The 13,974-nt window shown below is 33.5% G+C and overlaps 1 pseudogene; it reads left to right on the top strand.

The window, feature by feature from the left end:
• Positions 1-11,477: 11,477 nt before the first annotated feature.
• On the top strand, positions 11,478-12,553 carry LOC101575612 (annotated as a pseudogene).
• Positions 12,554-13,974: the final 1,421 nt, after the last annotated feature.

The raw sequence follows: 13,974 nt of genomic DNA, 5'->3' as shown, positions 1-13,974 counted from the left end.
TTTTTTTTCCTAATTTAAAAATTAATTTTATTGAGCAGAAAACAGCAACAAGAGGTTTCAAAACATATTAGTTGGACTGTTACAATAATTAATACATTGCATATTGTTGTCTTCATAGTAGTTATTCATAGTAGATGATACAGACATGATATCCTGTCCAAACACTATTAATATAAATCTTTCCTCTCATTGAATTAAGAGAAAGTAGCTGTACATCTATCCTAAATATTTTGTATATACAGATGCAAAAATGGACCTTCATTTATATTACCTTTTGTTGTTTAGTTTTGTCAGATATGGGTATTGCATTGCCACTTAAATATTGTAGGTGTGTGAATTCAGCACAATAACCGAATATACTCCTGTAGTCCTTAATACTAGTGGGTTTTAGACAGGACTGGCAATGTTAGAAGTTGTTGACTTGAGCCTTTTATAGCTCAGCATATTAATATGGATTTACTTTTTATACCTCGCTTTTGTACTTTTCTGCTGAATGGTTAACACTGAGATGAAGCACAACCTATATAACAAGAAATGTAACTTCAGTATCTGACAAGGTCAGTCAAATCCCCTCAGGATTTACACTGAAACCCTGAATAGCAGTTTGTACATCCTATGTCAGTGTCAGGCATGTGGATAAGTCATGGCCATTGCTTGACCAATTTGCTCTCTGTGAAAGCTTTAGAGAATGTTTTCTCCCCATGTGAGTTTCCTTAGGCACGCTCTACATCATCGATTACTTTCCTCTTTGGCCTCATAATCTCCTTGATCAGAAAATATGGGACACTACTGAGTTACAGGGTGTTACAGTACAGTTTCTCTTATGTCCTGAGTCTTCACTGACCTTGAATGGCCAGGGCCACAATGTTGGCTATCCTTGTAGTCCTTCTCTATCTCTAATTTTTTGGTCTACAAACTTAAGTTGTTAAGCCTCCAGAAGAGAAGTTTAATGATATTATTACCCAAAAACATAGGCCATTGTGCTTAACATCTGTATCTGTCTGAGTATCAAAAAACTGAGACTTAAAATGGAACAGGTATTTCCCATTAATCATTTATCTCCTGTAGAGTTTGCTTAAGGAGGGTCACATGGAGAAGAAACATTCTCTCAGGCTTTCACTGAGAACAAATTGGTCAAGCAATGACCATGATTCATCCATCTGGCTGAGTGACAGAAGATCTACAAAATGCTGTATAGGGTTTGAGGGGAAATCCTGATGGGATTTGACTGGCCTTGTCAGATACAAAACTAACATTTTTTGTTATGTAGGGGTTGCTTTACCTTGGTCTTGACAACCCAGCAGAAAAGTATAACCATGAGTTATAAAAAGTAAATCCATATTAATCTGCTGAGCTATAAAAGGCTCAAGTCAACAAGTTCTGAAATTGCCATTCATGTAGGTAACTCACTACTATTACAGATTACGGGACTATATTGGATTACTTTGCTGAATTCATGAACCTACAATATATGAATAGCAATGAAATACCCATCTCTTAGAAAACTAAACAAAAAGGGGGTTATAAATGAAGCAATATTTTGTAGTGAAAAAATATATATGTATATATAAAATATTTAGCGTAGATATACAGTTACATTTTCTTCAATGAGAAGAAAGACTTGATTGAATAGTGTTTATACAAGATACCATGTGTGCATCTTTTACTATGAATAACTTCTACAAAAACAACAATATGCAATGTATTAATCATTGTAACTGTCCTACTAAACTGTTTTAAAATTGTCTCATTGCTAAAATTTTCTCAATAAAATCAATATAAAAATGACAAAAGTCAGCAGCAAAATGCATTCTCATGCCCAGAGCCCACAAAGAACAAATGCAGGAGACAATAGCATAGAAGAAACTGGAAATCACACACTTGAAGTCACTGAAATAATGGCATTTTCAGTAAAGAAACAACTTCATAAAGTTATACAGAAATTCAGCTTAGAGGTAATTTCTGAAGTTAAAAAGAAATAACTATAATGAAAGAAATACTAAGTGCTCCTAAGAAGATACTGTTAAAAAAAGAAGACAATAAAAAAATGATGGAATCCTAAAATGAGCAATATAGGAAGGAAATGTAATGCACTACGAAGATTCAAAGTGATGTATAGGAAATTAAAACCTCAATCACCTTTTTGTTTAATTTTGCCAGAGATGGGTATTCCATTGCCATTTAAATATTGTCTGTGCATGAATTAAACAAAGTAATCCAATACAGTCCAGTAGTCCATAATAGTAGTGAGTTATCCGCAGGACTTGCAATGTCAGAATTTGTTGAATTGAGCGTTTTACAGCTTCGCATACTAATATTGCTTTGTTTTTTTACCTCATTTTTATACTTTTCTGCTGGATGGTTAAGAACAAGATAAAGCAAGACCTATACAGCAAAAAATGTTACTTTGTATCTGACAAGGTCAATCAAATGCCCTCAGCATTTAACCTGAAACTCTGTACAGCAGTTTTTAGATCTTTGACAGTGTGAGCCAAAAATAAAAATATAATGAAATGAAATAAAATAAAATAAAATTCACTCTGTCTATATCTTATATCTTTTACATTTCAATATTTGTCAAAACTTTTTAATATGCCTAAAATCATTTATTTTCATTAAAGTTAATGAGAATAAAACCTACTACTTTTTTGCATTATTAGAATTCAAGCTTATTGAAATTGTCATTATATCTATCATTCCATCAATTAATCCTCCCTATAGGTATATGTATCAGTAGACCATATATGAAATTTTCAATCCAGTTTGTAAAACAATTGAAAATCCATTATACTAGTTATTTGTGACCATCTATGTTTATAAGTGGACCAAGAAATAGAAGGAAGAAAGTAAGGAAGCAAATGTAGATATCACATAGTTAAAAGATGAATGCAATCTTTCTGTATTCAAAATGTATTAATAAAAATAAAAGTTTAAGAAACACAAGCCTCAGTAAAATAAACCTTCTCTATGAGTCAATCTTTTTTTAATCAAACACCATAAGAGACAATATGGTTTATCCTATGAATTTTATATCAAGTACAGATGGCATAGTTGAAATAGTCTGAAAAATGCATACACATTGGGATAATTTCTATGTCTACCTCAATACAACAGATATCACTCTTTAAAACAATCCATATTTACTAAATAAGATGATAATGGAAAGAATTGGACTTTTGGTTTTTCAATTTAAATAATAGCATAAAATGGTAAAATCAATATCACAATTATCAAAATTGACACTGATTGATGGACTTATTTAATGTTAAAATCTATGATTATCCTCCAAGGGACAACTAAAACATATTATCGTAGACAATGATTATTTCCTAGGGAAGATCTAAGTTCTTGCAATGTATCTTGATAAGCAAATATTCTAAGCCTCCAAACAAGTGAAAAAATATACAGGAGTCTCATGACTTAATGGGCATAGAAACTATTATACAACACCTTCAGTGAATATGCAAGCACTAGAAATTGGCATCTTAGCCTTCAATAGTTTCTGAAGTTACTCACTGAATATAATACATTTTGTTTAAGCATTTTGCCACTTCAGTTTGAAGATAATTTGAAATGCTTGAAAGAGCAAATTTATTTAGGGGCTCACTTCACATTCAGATATTTACATAAATACTTACACTCTTATAAGACTCACAATTTCGTTTATAACCTGTTTAAAAGGTCTATTAGCTAAAATATGCCAAAAGAAATTGAATATAATACAGAAAGAAACTTTGTGATACTTACATATTCCATACATTTGCAAGAACATGTCTTACTAAAGTTATCAAAAACAGTAGCATGTGTTTCAAGAGTTTTGTGTCATAAATCTTCAAACTATCATTCTCATATTATTTTGTATGTATCAGTTTCAGTTCAATCAGTATCACAGTTTAATTTATGCTGTCAATTTAGTGAAATTAGAAAAAAGTGAATACAAACTTCAATGACAGCTTTTCTAGTGAAAGTTGAATTAACATGCCTTTAAAAACTAATTAGTATTATACCTGTTTAAGAAAGGCCATTTTAACTCACTGTTGTAGAATTATTGTTTCTCTGGACCATATATATTCAACTAGGTCTTTCCTTGAAAGACAGATATAAAAATGTAGAGTATGTGATAGGATCACAATGTATAAAATTTCACATTGCTTTAACATACAAAAATAAGCTTGTTTTTGTATATCACTTTTTTTTTCTATTTTAGGGAAGGGTCGACAGGGTGTTCTGGGTCCTACTACTAGACTGGACTTGTAGTGATCCGCCTGTTTACAGCTTCCCAAGAGCTGGCATTACAGGCAGGCTCCACCATGCCCAGTCTCAATTGCCATCACAGCGCGACCCAGGGCCAGGGCCAGCACAGCAGGCACGGGGATCGAACTGCTGGCACTTGTGCCTGCTTACAGTGCTTTAATCAGCTGAGCTATTTGACAGGTCCTTGTATATCACTTTTTAAAGATTCCTTTTAAAATAGCTAATAATACAATTTTATAAAAATATACTCTTATTTCACATTTAATTTTATAAAATAATTTTAATGTTCCCCAGTCTATAAACTTAGCCATAAAGTTATATATTTTTGTTCAAATAAAAGTGTTCACAGATCAATGCCAGGGAATTACTTTATACTCAAAATATTTCTGATGCATATAAAATGTTCTTAGAATTTTTAAAAATAATTTTATTGAGAAACAAATAGCAATGAGACAGTTTCAAAACCAATTACTAGCACAGTTTCAATAATTAATATATTGGGGCTGGGGAGATGGCTCAGTAGAATAAGCACTTCCCTGGCAAGCACAAAGGCCTGAGTTCAATTCCTAGTTCCGCAATAATAATAATAATAATAATAATAATAATTAATATATTGTATATTGTTGTATTAGTGGTTATCCATTGTCAAGATGCAGCCATGATATTCTGTCCACAAACACTATCGTTCTTAGTATTTTGATGGGCATAGGGCATATGTAAGTGAGCATACATAGTCTTTTCTTACAGAGGTCCTTTCTTCTAACGATAGATTGAAATTGTAGATTATGATCGAGACCATTTTAAACTGCACATGATAACTTGCTGGAAATGCCAAATATCAAGCTCAGCTGCAGAACTTTTTGAATGTAAATGTTAACAAGATTCCCCAGATGAATAGTATGCTCATTAAACATTGAATGGCCATGACTAAACATATTCCACCAATAATAATTAGGCAATATGATAATATGTAATCTAATTTTCCTATGGACAGCTAATGAAAATTAATAACACAATCTTTTACACAATTTAACAGCAATTTACTATTGTTGCAACATCCAATTGTTATTGTTGGATTTGAATTCTGTGTATGTTTTTATGTAATTTGGGAAATATCATACTTGATAATTTAATCGCATTATGTGTGAAGCTAGTGAAAAGTATTAAATGTTCAGAAATAGTTTATTATTGCCTTGAAATCACCTACTATTGTTGTCCATCAATATTCCATATATTTTAGCTGTCTTGAGAGAAACAGGTTTTTTCAAAATTAAATTGTGGTGTAATTTTTGGCTGAAATAGGTTGAGAAGCACATTTTTCAAAATAAAGGCAAGTCTTTAAAATGGACTAATATTTCTTGAGAAGAATTTGTGACTGTGAGGTAAAGATAGATATAATTTTACTTGTCAGTGAAAAAAATAATCTAGGTACTCTCAGAATCTCATCTTGCTTTGCTGCAGTGGACAGGAGTTGGGAGGGTTCTAACAGACAGAAACTAAAATTTACTGTGAGTCATTTCAGCAGTAGGCTATTAAAAACAGTTAAGGTGATAGAGGAGAAATTATCAAATCAATTAATTTACATCCATTAAATAGCAAGAAAGAATAATTATCATCTAGAAATTTTTATTTTTAAATGAGAGATAAATATTTGAAAATTATTTAAGTAAGGATTTAGTTGAAAGTGATGAATGAAAAGTACATAATGACATGGAAGTACACAAGTTAAATTTGAGTAACTAAGAGAGGTTTCCCTGGGGATATCGTATTTGAGCTAAACTAAAAAGGACTTAGTAGAAGCAAGACAATGGGTTTAAAAACTGTTATAACCAAAGAATAGACTATCTTTAAGAATCTTGGGACAAAAAGATATTTTTGTTTCAGAAAGCAGCAATATATTAAAACATGGTAAATAACAGAGTTGCAAATGTGTGGTTATGATCATAAATGTGCTTGAATGCCATGATCTTGCATTATTCTTCCCAAAAACAGTGGGAAGATGTTAAATACATATATGCAAGATAATGTAATGATTAAAATAGATCTTTGAATGATAATTCCAAATATTCTGTATAAAATGAATAGAAAGAATCTGAAAAACTGGAGATAATTTTGCAACTTATTTCAAAATGAGCAAGCACTATTGTCATCAAATCTAGTGTGAAAACGCACAATGGGTAAAACTAGGATTTTTAAGAGTTAAGATACACATTTTCTTTTCTTCTTCCTCTTAAGTCACTGTTCAGTAGTTGGATTTTTAATAGTTATTACTTTAATAATGAGCTGTAACCTTGTCTGGTTTGATATTTGTATTTTTACAGGATCAAGTTAGATTAGTTTGCAAAACTCTGTAGTTTTCATGACCCTAATTCTGATTATCAGGGCATGAAAAAGAGCTCAATGACTAGGCTCAACTGCTGCAATTGTGGAAAGCCAAGCTACTTAAGAAATATTGACTTAAGGGTCCCTCAATCCCTGCCCTAATTTCAGAGGAGGCCACTGGAAGCAAAACTGCACTTTAAGGAGAATGCACTCTGACGAGGAGGTCCCAGAGTTCAAATTTGTCATTCCCAAAGCAAATCTCACAAAGATAAAGAGCCTTTGGTTATGCTGTCTGATCCCACTGGCCGGACTGTAATCCTTAGCTGTCATCTCCATGGAGGATTCCTGGGTAATCACTACTATAGAGGGAAAAACCCCAGCGTATTTATGGACATTGGCACACATCTCTGTTTTTTCCAACCCTAGCAGTCCTATTTTGGCAAGAAATCTTTGTATTTAGTCTTCATTTATTATGGTATACAGTTTTGTAAGTATGGGAAAACATAGTACATAGTTTTCTAGACATGTATATAGATTTTTTTTCATAATTTTATTGATGAACAGATAGCAATGAGACAATTTCAAATTAAATCCCTAGGACAGTTTCCATAATTAACACACTGCATGCATTCTTCTTAGTGGTTAATTGCTGTACAACATGCGGACTTGAGATCCTATTTAAAAACACCATTGGAACAAACCATTCTATTCATTAAGAAAATGTAACTATATATCTATCCTAACCACTTTGAATACACAGATATAAAATGGACATTCATCTGTATACCCTTTTTTGCTAAGTTCCATTATTTGAATATTATAGGTGTGTAAACTCAGCAAAATATTCTAAAAGAGTCCAGTAGCCCATAATTGCATTGGGTCTTCTGTTTAACTGCCAATGTCAGAAATTGTTGACTTGAGTCCCCCACAGCTCAACATAACAGCATGGTTTTACTTCCTATATTTTGTCTTCATACTTTTCTACTGGATCGTTAAGACCAAGGTAAAGCAGGACCTCTGCAACAAGAGTTGTAGCTTTTGAGTCTGAGGTCAGTGAAATCCCCTCAGGAATTGTCCTGAGATCCTGTACCTCAGATTGTAGAACCTTTGTCAGTGTTAGCCATGTGGATGAGTCACGACCATTGCTTGGCCAATGTGCTCTTTGTGAAAGCCTGAGAGTGTTTTCTCTCCATGTGACTCTCCTTAGGCACACTCTACATCTTCAATCACTTTCCCCTTTGACCCCATAATCTCCTTGCAGTCTTTCCAGTCATCATAACTTGATAAAAGTTGTCACCAGAAAAAAAAAAAAACCTCAGTTTGTAACTGACATAACTTTCTCTTCACCCATTCAATTTAGTTACTCCTAAATGTCTAGCTCTCATCCTTGGGAAATATTGCATCTTGTCTAAATATTGTAATATATACCCCATTTGCCAAATAATCAAAATGCTGCTTAGGCTGGTTTTAAAACACAATAAATGTTGCTTACATTCAATACCTTGCAACCTTTTCAATGTTTAAAACAGTATGTTAATTGCTATAATCTGTATTTCATAAACCATCAAAAATTTGAAGATATTTATGTCTAAAAGTAGGGGGACTTATGACAAAAATTAGACTTCATCAGTGAAGGGCTCTAAGAGCCAATGAATTACAAAAAAAATCTTAAGAACATGTTTTATTTCTTAATTTTTTGATATATTTTACACAAGGTCTACAAAGTTTCAAGACACAGATTGGACTTGTAGAGATCCTCTTGTTTTCAGCCTCTCGAGCACTGGGATTAAAGCTATGTGCCACCACACCCAGTCTCAATCACAGTCTCAGTTTGCCCTTGGAGCAGGGCTAGCATAGCATGCCTAGGATTGAACTTCGGCCCTGTGTCTGCCTAAAAACGTTCTTTAATATACTGAGCTATCTAGTCAGCCCTTACAAACAGTTTTTAGACATACCTGTCAGGCCTAGTATTCATGCTTTCATTACTCATGCTCTTAATTTCTTAAAATTTGTTTTTGCTTGTCTAGAAGCTGCTAAATACTAAGACATCATACAGATAAAGCCAATAATAAATATGTAAGTTATTTTTAGATTCATTTTACCAGGACCTACCAAACTGACCTAATTGAGAGAGGGCTATATGACACACATCTAACTTTAATTAACTATACTCAGTCGGTCTTAAATGACAACACAGCTAGTTTCTACTAAATAAAAAGTAAACAGTGAGACAAAAGAGGATAGCATTGGACAGTCTAACAGCAACACTGCATGGTACTTGTGCAACTGTGAAAACTGAGTGTAGTGTGTACATTCTTGATCCTTATGCTAATATCTAAATAGATGATCATAATAATATAAAACAAATTAATCATATGATAGGCTATGAAATTTCCTGGACCTTACCCTTATCCTTTTTATGGAAAATTATTACTACCTCTTTCTGGTGGAAATCTTTGTTAACTATTCAAAATTATCTGTTGATTTCATTGTCTGGTCTACGCATACTTTATTGTTTCTTTGGCTTTGTCTCCTCCAGACTTAAAGTTTTATACCTGTCCATGTCAACAATGTTTGTTGTCTGTCTAGGGCTGTTAGATAAATGCTCTATGGACCATCTCTGTCTATCAATAACCATGGCCCCTTCAGCCTGAATAAGCCAGATTGGTCTTCACCTATTACACCCACATCACAATTTGGAGTATGTCTTTAAAAGGGAAATTGTAATAGACAGCTAAGTTAGATATAAATATTATGGGCAACCAGATAGGGCTGACTAGGCCCTCAAAGGATCCATTAAAGAAAACAAGATATCTTGCAGCTCTGGGTGTGACAGTCACCTTTGCTGATGTCCAGACTTTATGACTAAAGGTGAAATGAATATACACACATACTTCCTAAGGATACAGAACAGATATTGATATTTTAAACAGATATCTATCACCATGAGGAAGTCAGGAAAATCTCTGACTCAAGCTCCTAAAGGAAGAGCCCCTGTTCTATTTCATACCCAGTTGCTACATGAATTGTTTCCATTTCTGTTCCCAATTTTAAAAATATTACCTGAAAAATTATGCTTGCAATCTCACTGTTTGACCAAAGCGTTGTCCTACCTCATGGCCATCTTGTGATTTCCCATTTTCCTCACTTTGTACCCACCTTACCTTGTGGTTTTTCTCTACAAAGAAACCTAAAAAGAACAACATACATGGCAACACACCGTTGATCCATTCTGTCTCTCTTTCAGACAGAAGCTTTGTTTCCAAAATATTTTCTGCTCTTTATAAAAGAACATCTATGTTGTTCTGATCAATAAGGAAAACTAAATAGGATTAGATAAAATATATATATTTCAAATATTAAATTAATGAACACAAATATACTGATATTAAGAAGCCACAATCTACACTTTACAGTGGAAACCCAGAGAACAAATCAGACCATTAAATCTTTTATTTTCCACTGAAGGCTTTGTCACTTGAGCATTTGATAGTCTAGAAAGGTAAAAGTCTATGATTGTCCTATATTAGATAGTATAAAAACAGAAATTCATCCAAAAAATTTCTGAACTCAACAAACCTGCATTATAAAGTGAAAATTTCCCAGTCAATAAACCATGTTTCCACCTCCACAATGTATCACAGAATTTTATGTGTGTATCTAGGTAGAGAGTTTGATATAGTTTAGGGGAAGGTACCATTGAACTTCTATTATTACAATTTGAGCATCCTGCTGACTTACATTCTAAATTTGTATTATATATGTGGGGAATATTACACCAAAATTTCTGGTTTTAATTATACAGTAAATTGTCAATATAGGGGATAGAAGGCACCTAAGTTTTACTTCAATCCTTGCAAACTATTGCTCAAAGACAACATTACTTATTCAACAATAAACTGGCTTTCTTTTTTTTTCTTTCTGTACCATGGAATGAACTCAGGAGTGCCAGGCAAGCGCTCATTCTACTGAGCTCTCTCCCCAGCCAATAAGCTGACTTTCACAAGAAACAATTTAACTGTAGCTATATTGTCAGTAAATTATTAACACAAAATTTCTCAAAAGTTAAAAATATGAGAGATTTGAAATGAACATGTAAAATTATCTTCAAAAATATTCTCTGACAATGAAAATATATTATTAATGTGACATGAATTTAAAAACAAATCAAATAGAATTGTGAGGAATAAAAATATAAAATACAGAGTGGTTATTGATGGTTATTGTAAAATTAGTGAATTTCTTTCAATGATAGAAAATTTGAAATATCTAAAGACATAATTGATAACCCAAAGATAAGCCACAACAAAGTTTTGAGAATGCACTATGGAAAGAAAATGATAGTAAATATATGTATTCAATGACTTATAAGTGATATAAATATATATGCATTGTTTCTAAATTTAAGCAAGGGATGTAGCATATAATTGCTTAGACTGTTTTCATCTAAGATTTGTACATGAGTTAATAGTTTATCCTTTCTCATTTTGAGTATTATAGCCTAAATTTAATTGGTATAAAAGATACTTATATGATAGGTACAGAGTACGATTTCTCTGGACTATTGATCTTCATTTATGTTCATGTAATTCACTGTTCAGAAAACCAAAGAAAATATTCACTATATATCCTGCATATTTTTCACTTAGTCCTGAATAATACCAAGATCTAACAATTACATGCACTCCTATAAAATTAGATAATAGAGAAGAGAAGGAGGATTCTTTGCCAGAATTATAGGCAAATAGTGACAAAAGTATCTAAAGACTGAGAAGGAATTACAGTGATTGAACTCAGGTTAAAAAGAAGCTAATCAATGCTTTATGAAACTCAAACTGCTTTCTCCCCCACCCACACCACGCGAGGCTGAAATGCATGACTGAAGAATGGTTCTTCTGGGGAACGTCCTCCTTAAGAATGTGATCCAGCACACAGATGCTCAGAATAAGATCCAGGAAGAATCAGATATGTGGAAAATAAGAGAAATAGAGAAACTGATGGAGAACACTTATGAGGAAACCAAAAGAAAAATGTTTCCCGGCAGCTGAAGTCTGATGTGTAGTGATGGATTTGATGAAGAAAGTCAGAAAGAATATTGGAAGCAAAAGGCTGAAATTTCTGGAACACTGGAAGATGATTTTCTTAAACTTAAATCTTGGAACAAAAAGTTATATAATTATGAAGCTAACGTGCCAGAGACATGGGGGTCAGAGTGGTTATAAAGAGTTATTCACTGAAGAATTCAAAACAGACAGTAGTGATCAACAGGATATTGACAGTGGGAAGAAAATATCTCTGATAAATTATCTATCCATGAATCACGCAAATATTAGAAGTCTCACAAAAAGAAGCAACAGAAAAAATCGCAGAAAAAAACCAAAAGAAAACAAAGAAAAGCAGAAGGAAGCCACGGATATAACAGCAGATTCCACAAGTGAGTTCTCAGAAGAAACCGGTGCTTCAAGTACCAAGAAGAGGAAACAACCACATACGCACAAGAAAAAATCCAGAGAAAAGTCCCTCAAAAAACCGGTTTTATTCTTTTTTTTTTAAATTTTTTTTTAAAATATTTATTTATTTTTATTTATTACATTTATTTATTGTGTGTGTGTGTGGCCAGCTCAGCCCACCAGGGGGCGGGGCTGGCTGGCATGTGGTGCTGGGGGATTGAACCGCGGTCCCTGTGCTTTGCCAAGCTTGTTTCAAGTAGGTGCTTTAGACCACTGAGCCATCTCTCCAGCCCAAAACCGGTTTTATTCTTACGGGCAGAAAGTCATATTTCCCAGTGAGATGATTCAGCATCTAGTAGTTCTAAAGAACATGAGGAAAGAGACTCTAAAAAACCAAAAGGTAAAAGAGAGAGGAAAAAGTCCATGCCCATACTGTACCTAACAATGAAGTACAGAGAAAGACACACAAATGCACAATTTGGAAAGTGGCTACAGATGAAAGTTCTGAGAGCTCAGAGGATGATTAAAAGGGAAAGAAACATTTTTCTTTCCCATTTGACTCTGGATATTTACAGCTTGTACACCTAGGAGTTTCTGCTAGCTACTCCTTCAGCACAGGGGGTATGAGGTCAGAGCTGTTTTGTGCCATCTGCACAAGTTTTGACAAACTCCTTATCTTCTAATTTGGCCTGCTAAACTTGATACTTTTTCTTGTTAATAGGGAACCTGGTATTTTGTTATGAAGTTTTCTTGAAGAGATTATTTTTTTACAATTAATCACATTAAGTATAGAATATATATATATATATATATATATATATATATATATATATATCCAGAAAGCCTAATAATTCTCTGAGCACACCTATTGGAATGTTACATTGGGAGAAATAATTGTTGGGATCAAGATGGATTTCAAGCAGTGCTATATGCAGTGTTTGGATAAGGGACTAATGTGTTACTCTCTGTCATTTATGTAGCAGGTGTCAAAACTTGTCTTCAGTCTTGGTGCTTTGATCCTTTTGTTTTGATCCTACAGCTAGGGCTGGGAAGATAGCTCAGTGGCATAAGTGCCTGCTTGGTAAGTGCAAGGTCCCAAGTTTGATCCCTGGCATCAAAAAGAAAAAAAAGTTTGTTTGATCCAACAGCTATGGTGTGCTTTATTTAATAGTGAAATGGGCATAAGAACAAACTTTCTTTTGTTGATATCACCCATAGGCAACTGCTAAAAGGAACTAGGGCTCTCTCAATTTAATAGCCCTAACATCTGGTAATTGGATGGTAAATGATTCTGTAGTTCCATTGTCATATGCTACCTAAAAATATATTCTTTGAAACTCAAGAGGCAACAGTGACAGTCATAGCGTGTAACTTGTCAAGCATCTTTGTGATTCCTATATTATATATATCATTACTTTTGACTCTGTCAGTCTCTGACTCGCTGTCTTTCTTTACCTTTTCTTTTTCTCAATTATTCCAATAGCACAATTATTTCTATTTAATCAATATGTCAAGCACCTTACAATATAGAAATGAATAGTGTGTAATAGACTTTGTTATACTCAAATAGGTAACTCTCCTAAGTACATAAGTATAGGTAAAGAATTTTTGAACAAAACCCTGATGACAAGGGCTGGCCAAGTATCTCAGTGTACTAAAGTGCCTGCAAGCAGGAGCAGGCACCAACGGTTCAATTTCTGGGCTTGCTGGCCCTGCTCCCGGGGTTTGCTCAGATGGCAATTGATACTGGGCATGGCACGTGCCTATAATTCTAGCTCTTAGGAGGCTGTAAACAGTGGATCATTATGAGTCGGGCCTAGTAGTGAGACCCTTAGCACCCTGTAAACCCTGCCCTAAAATATAAAAAAGAAAAAAAATAAGAAAGAAAAAGAAAATAAACCTCTGATTCCATAGGAAATAAGACCAAGAAACAAGAGAAATGATCACA

The sequence above is a fragment of the Octodon degus genome, unplaced genomic scaffold (genome assembly GCF_000260255.1).
Source record: "Octodon degus isolate 3935 unplaced genomic scaffold, OctDeg1.0 scaffold00103, whole genome shotgun sequence".
NCBI classification, from domain to species: domain Eukaryota; kingdom Metazoa; phylum Chordata; class Mammalia; order Rodentia; family Octodontidae; genus Octodon; species Octodon degus.
The sequence above is the reverse complement of the archived record's forward strand: the minus strand, read 5'-3'. Positions and strand labels throughout refer to the sequence as shown.